The sequence below is a fragment of the Physella acuta genome, unplaced genomic scaffold (assembly GCF_028476545.2).
Source record: "Physella acuta isolate Inbredline_101_S28 unplaced genomic scaffold, ASM2847654v3 ptg000006l, whole genome shotgun sequence".
Taxonomy (NCBI): domain Eukaryota; kingdom Metazoa; phylum Mollusca; class Gastropoda; family Physidae; genus Physella; species Physella acuta.
In genome coordinates, this window is record NW_026731526.1 from 762,206 (window position 1) to 770,001 (window position 7,796).

Consider the following 7,796-nt stretch of genomic DNA (forward strand, 5'->3'; position numbering starts at 1 on the left):
TTTCTTTTATAAGTATTATTTGTATGTGTAGTTCTGTTTAAACTTTTGAGCGATTTCCATTAAAAGGAAGTGGTAAATACTTTACTTCTGCTTTGACCCAAGCCAATAAGTAGAGTGTTGTTTAACTTTGGTAGAAGAAATTTCAAATATACGTAAAAAGTGTGCAGTATTATTCTAGAACGATTATCGGTAATCGGATTTGGTACTTTACTCTATTTCCGGGTGAATTCTTTAGTTTGACTACTGTTTTATGTACAGTGTTTCTTCCAGACTTTTTTCTCCGGGGGGGGGGGGGCAATTGAAATTTTCGGGGGGTGGGGAGGGGGCGGTAGACTTTCTTCAGGGGGGGGGGGGGGGTGGACACTGTTAAAAGTATATATTTTCTATATAAATTATATAAATTATATGTCTGGAAGAAACTCTGTTTAGGTAGGTCGAAGAAATTTCACTTATACTTTGATCATTTTTAATTTTCGAGTTGCATCCAATAACTGAAATTGTATTTTACTCTACTTCTGGTTTCTAAAATACCAATAATGTAAGTGTCGTTTTATTTAGGTGAAAAAAATAATTTTAACCATGGGTATAATATAACTTATTATCGTAAATCTGTCGAGTTTGAATGATTTCCGAAGACAGGAAGTAGTACTTTACGGCATTTCCGATTGCTCAAAAGTATCACTTCTACATGACTGATTGGTTTCGAACTTTTCATGTAGGTAAAGACTCAATAGATAAGAACTGTCACATAAAATGTGACTTAATTAGATGTTTAATTAACTTTTAAAAATGTATTAAGGTACAAGATATGCCACATGCCATTAAAAAACAGACGTTGCGAACTGAATAAAAACTTAAACAAAGAGAAAAATAACTTCACCAATAAATATCCCAATCAAGTCTTGCTCAATGCATCACCAAGATCGGAAGCAAGGTCTTTGTGGCTAAGTGTGATCTATAAGGGGGTGGAGGTGGAGTGGGAATGTAGCGTGTGGGCGAGATGAAAGGTCTATAAGTTTGGGTAGCTGAACAAATTAGTTATTGACCAATTGGGTTTTAACATGCGTATAGCTCCTTAGGCCGATTGTTTTGTAATAGCATACTTATTCATTTGCATTATTGATTTTCATCTTACAAATTAGAATTACAAATCTCGACCTAGATCTTTCTTTGGCGGGCATTGTGCCTTGAAGGAATAATCTTTCCTAAAAAACTTTATCTGATATAACATGTATTGACTTGACAATTTTTGACTCCCATGAGGAGCAGAAAGGCTGAAGCTACACCTTTCAAACGGGCTAAGTTTTGGGCAACTGTATACAGTTTAGCCCACGTTAGTCCAGCAGCCTTTGCTTCTCTTCCGTTGTATTTCTCCAGCATGGCATAGCTTTGCCAACTTTTCTTTTCCCTTGGGGGTTCCAGTCCGACACTTGCCTCGCGATACTGACCTCTTCCCTTCTGAGAGCGTTCCCGATCCACCCCCCCCCCCCCCCCATTTGCGGGCTGTTGCTTTGTGATTTGACACAGACCCTGTGAACGACTGTATTTTTTTTCGACTTGGTAACTGTCCAGGTCTCCGAGCCATAAAGCAATTCGCCATTTACCTTTATGTTGGACCTTCTCAAATGTTATCAGTTTTTCACGAACAGGATTGACATGAAATCGACGGAACCCCTTGTACATTTCTATTTCAGTTTTGTATAAACTCCTGAAAGACACAATCTCAATAGACGATTGGAATAATAAGGACCATACATCAAAGCGTAGACGGAACTAACTCACGTGCACTCGGCAGCAACAGCTTCTACATCAAACGTCACTTTCTTCCATACACGTCACAATGTTGTACATTCAATATACATTCAACATATATCGCACCAAGATTCATTCGAAACAAAATACCATGATAAAACACATATCATAAAAACCAGCTTTACATACCGAGTGACTTCTCGGGATAGAAATTTCACCTAAATATTCTTTTGATTCCCCCTCAGAAAACAAAAGAGACGCAAACTGCTCTACCAACCTTTGACGCAACGATCCCCATTTTCTCACATGAGGGCACCAACAAACCCACGGCGATCAACACACAGCGAGTACCACTTGACCTGGTTCGTGAATCGGATGTAATCAACAAAAAGACATAAAAGCAAGGATTACGTCTTCAACTACTGTAGATGTCGTTGTTGCTTCAAGTCGAAAGCATCTTCAGGAGATGGGGCCTTTCGCTTAGAGTGAATGACAGTTCAGGAAACTTCAAAATGTGTTTGATAAACGTGAATAGACATTTTTCGTAGACTAAACTATGCTGAGCTTTGAGCCATTACTTTTTCACAATATGTAGTTTTTCTTTTTCAACACCACATGTTATTTACGTAAAAGAGGTATAAGATTATTCCGAGCAGTTACACTTATATAGAGTGTAGAAAATACATCAGCCGCTTTTTTTCTGCTAATTAATCTCCAGCCTAACTTCGACTTCGGATGAAGTTTCCAACAGGATCTCTCAGGGGTGTATAAAACTGCACTCTATTGGGAATCCTTTATTGTCCGCGACTTTGTTTAGATAATAGCAACTGTAATGGGACAGCATGCTTATATTTTATAAGACAGATGTCTAAATTAATTATAACATTGGTACCGTTTCCAAGTGATTTTCAGACACTATGATGAAATTCTAAACTACAGTATTCCAAAACGATGTATATCTCAAAATCAATATTAATATTTCATGTTATAGATCTGTGTGTAAAATGTGTGGTATTTTAATACAAAACTGCTATTACATGATAAAACTGCTTATAATTAGATCAACAACTTCTTGTTATCGTACTTGCCAGCTAGTATTGTTCAAACCAAATGTGAATATATTTATTAAATCAGTAAAATAAAATAGAAGTTACTTTCGATTTTGTTAGTCCATTTAAAATCGTAAACAATGATATAGACAGATTAACAAATGTAGGCTAGCTAAAAGAAAAATATAGCATACCGTAAATTGTGTTTTTACAAAGAAGCGTACAGTTTGTTATTATCTATTCTAATCAGTAACATGTTATCCTAAACGTAGTTACGGTTTAAATGTAATATTATTAATAGCCAAGCCCTACCGGTAATTAATTTGATTATATTATTAGTAAAATAAAGCAGGAGTGATCCCACTAAACTTCCTCGAATATTCTTATGCAACATTTCGAGGGATGGCAACTCAGGATATAGACAAGATTTTAATCCATTTTTTACATCCTCGTAAATACGAAGTATAGAGAAAATCTTGTAATCGTGCAAAAAAAAATCAAGATTTTTGTAAATCTCGACGTTTTACACCAAAACATAGTTTTGCAATCTTGTCAGTATGTCTGTGTATGGGCTACAGAATAAGCTTGGAGTATTATAATTTTGTTCACTAAATTGAAACATGCGCGTCCGCCGGCGCCCCTGCACGGTTCGATTTGGCGCCCTGGGTTATGATGAGAGCGCTATGCTGCATAACTTTGTTTTAAACAGTGCGATAGACTATGGATAAGAAAGGTTACTATAGTCTTTAAGTGAATCAAATCCGGGCGTCCCGACAGGGTGCTATTTGGCGCCCCGGGCCTTCCCATGTACGCTATGGTACCTACGTTCGCGTAAGTGAGTTCAAAAGACTATGAATAAGTTGGGTACTATAGTCGTTTACAGAGTTGAATCAGGCGGTTACGCCGCACGTCGTCATGGTGCGATTTGGCGCCCCGGGCTAGACTGTGGACACTTTGAGTTTATCTTTCCGTTTGTTTTCTTTGTGTTTGAGTTTGGGTTTGCGTTTGTGGTTGTGTTTGCGATTGGATTTGGGTTTGTTTTCGTTTGCTTTTTACTTTCTCGTATATACGAAGTATAGAGAAAGTATTGTAATCGTGCACAAAAATAACATGAAATTTTGACAGTTTTCACCGTTTTACTCCTCAGTCCTTCATCACATCCGGAGTATAGAGGACTTATTCTAATCAGGCAAAAATTATAAATACAAATATATAAACGTTTTGGCTTTTTATGCGTTATCGAGTCGTAAAAACTGGACTTTGCAATTCTGTCCGTGTGTCTGTGTGTCTGTCTTTGTGTAAACACGATAACTTAAGTACCGTTACAGCTAAGTTGTTTAAATTTTATATATAAGTATTTTATCAAAATCGTAGATCCTGATCAACTTTTGAGCGATTTCCGATAACCGGAAGTGGTACTTTTTCTACTTAGAATTTTTCAAAAGCCTATAAGTTGCGTACTATTTCAGATAGATGCGTGAAATTTCACACGTAAGTAAAATATCTAATTATCTACCTTCTGTCAAATTTTGAGTAATTTCCGCTGACCTCAAAAAAGCATGTAAATTTATAAAGTACTAATAATATCCCGCACTTTTATAAACATTTTATTAGGCGTGCACCTGGTGTGGGACGGAGTGGTCTAGCGGTAGAGAGCTGGACTGCTAACCCGTTAGTCTCGAGTTCGAATCCGAGTTCAAGTCAGGTTAGAAAGGGAGACTTTTCACTTGAATTGCAATTCTTTTTTTTTTACAAGATTCTATTCTATTATAAAAAGTTTAAGTAATTAAAAATGGATAACAAATATTGTCTATGTCCTGAGTTGCCATCCCTCGTAATTTTATATTAGAATATTCGAGAAAGTTTAGGGGAGATCACTCCCGGTTTATTTTCTTTGCGTTTGTGTTTTCTTTGTGTTTGTGATTGTGTTTGCGTTTGTTTTTGTGTTTCGTTTGTGTTTGAATTTGCGTTTGTGTTATGTTTGCGTTGTTGTTTTTTTTGTGTGTGTTTTGGTTTTGTTCGGTTGTGGTTGGGTTTGTGTTTGCGTTTGGATTTGTTTTCGTTTGCTTTTTTGTTTGCGTTAGTGTTTGTGTTTTCTTTGTGTTTGTATTTGTGTTTGAGTTTAAGTTATGTTTACGCTTTTTGTGTTTTGGTTGTTTGTGGTTAGGGTGGGCAATGCCGGGTATATGCTGATTACTAAACACACAAGACATGGTCCTTTGCAGATAGTTTTTCACTGTTGCCAGTGCAGGGCCTGGCCGGGACGGCTAGTACTTTATACATTCAAATGCTTTTTTTGAGAAATCGGAAATAGCGTAAATTACTACTTCAGGTCAACAGAAATTACTAAAACTTCTTTCTTCCGCCATCTTTAGTGACTCTCCCAGTGTCAACCTCCTCAATCGTAAGGAGGGTAAACTTCTCTTTTCTATAAACTGTCTCGTCTGTAATTCACAAGATGGTTGGTGGGTTAAAGTAAGCATTTTCAATTAGAATTGATTGATGTTTAATAATAAAAGAAGATTGGTATCTCCTAATCGATAATGTTTAAAAGCTTTTAATTTATGTGCAAAACATGTGGTCTTTGATTTTAAAAGTTTTTAATTATAAAATTTAAAAACGTTGGGCATTAGCTGGCGTAGTGAGTTAAGAATGGATGTTCATTAGGTGATAATTATGAAATGTAAAATCGCACCAGGAATTTAATTTGAAAATAATAATAATTATATTGTAATTAATCTTCACTATGACGTTGAGACGGTACATTATTTTAAAATCAGCAATAATTTTTTCAAATGTTTGCGTCAAAATATGTGTTTAGTTAGTGAATGTAAATAGAAAGATTTATTTGAAAATAAACTTACATATCCCCATTTTAAAGCAATTTGCTAAGTAGGCTTACAAAAATAAAAACAGTACTAATTTTCTCAAAGTGGTATATAGACGAATGAACGAATCTCTATGTAATGTAAATTTTTTGTATATATTTCAGCGTGTACAAACTGGTTGTCGCAAATGTACCAGAAATTTTGGTAATCAACTGTACCATATGCTATTACTATGTGGACAATATGTTTTAGTTGTAGTTGTTGTTCTTTGCTTGTTTTTTTTTTAATTTAGTTTTCGTGAATTTTCCCGACATACATAACCTTATTAAGACTTACTTAAGTTAATCTCGAAGTATTTTTCTTATCGGTAAATTACCTAGGTAATTACTCTGGGGTAAGCTCCTTACAAAACTAATGTGTAAGCCATGCCTTCTTGTGTCCCTGTTTATGGTGAACTGGTGCTCCTTTAACCCAGGCAGGTCATAGTGTATTTTACAGCAAAAATTAAGCCAGATTTGCTGTAAATACGTGCATTCGGACAGCTTATTATCCTCAGATGTGCAGTAAATACGTGCATTCGAACATATATATATATATATATATATATATATATATATATATATATATATATATATATATATATATATATATTTATATATATATATATATACATATATATATATATATATATATATATATATATATATATATATATACATACATATATATATATATATATATATATATATATATATATATATATATATATATATATATATATATATATATATATATATATATATATGTATATATATATATATATATATATATATATATATATATATATATATATATATATATATATATATATATATATATACATACATATATATATATATATATATATATATATATATATATATATATATATATATATATATATATATATATATATATATTTTTATATATATATATATATATATATATATATATATATATATATATATATATATATATATATATATATATATATATATATATATATATATATATATGTATATATATAAAGCCCTCTTCAACCATTTGCATTCTACCCTATGTATAAAGGAAACATAAACATATGGACATGGTTCTATCACATTATCAGTATTCGATAAAAAAAACTTAAACTGTTTCTAAAACAGCGCTTTAGACTTATAAAGGTAGATTGATTTTTTCCTGCTAGAGCGGACGGCAAAAAACGTTTTGAATTCCTTTTTGAACTCAGAGCCACTTTGAAGTCAAGTTCCGCAAATTTCCATCACACGAGCCACACTTCCCTTCCATTATGATTTGCGGAACCTAGCATGCGTCACATGCATGGCCTGGAGTATTTTTCCTCTTCAATCGATGTTATTTATGCGCTTAAAAATCAATCGATTTATGGATATTTGTCACCGTGAACTTAAACATACTTTCAGTCATAGTTTCTAGGTTTTTAACTTGACATATGGAAGATATTTTCTATGCTCAAAAAAGGGTTTGAATGTATTTCTCGACATTTAAAACTCTATGTTACTGATGTTTAAAATTATACATGACAAAAAAAAAGCTTGATGTATGTTATGGGTTGTAAACAATACTGGTTGCTATTTTGAACAGCTCGATTAGTAATCGTAGACTATTTAAAAGGATGTGGGAGTAATCATTGAAAAATGTTGTTTTTTTTTTTTCATTACCTACACACCACCCCCTTACTTTCAAAAACATAATGGCCTAATAATATCCAGTCTTCGTTATCAAAAATTGACTTTGACAAGTCCACGGTAGCTGGTATAAGTAATGTTAAGATTAGAAATAAATCAGAAAATTGATATTGTCTAAAGTAATGCGGTTAAATTTAGAATCGTAGTAAAGATAGATCAAGTGTTGCTTTTTATTTTTTATTTCGACGAAGCTGAGAATTATTATTGAAGCAGTGCAGTATAGAAAAGTTTAATGTATTATTGCTTACACTCCTATACCATTGATTCTGGACCTTGTATAGATCCTAAACCTAACACCTAAGAGCAATGTGGCCCGTAAAAAATTCAATAAAATAAACCGGGAGTGATCTCCCCTAAACTTTCTCGAATATTCTTATATAAAACAACAGGGGATGGGAACTCGGGATATAGTTATGATTTTT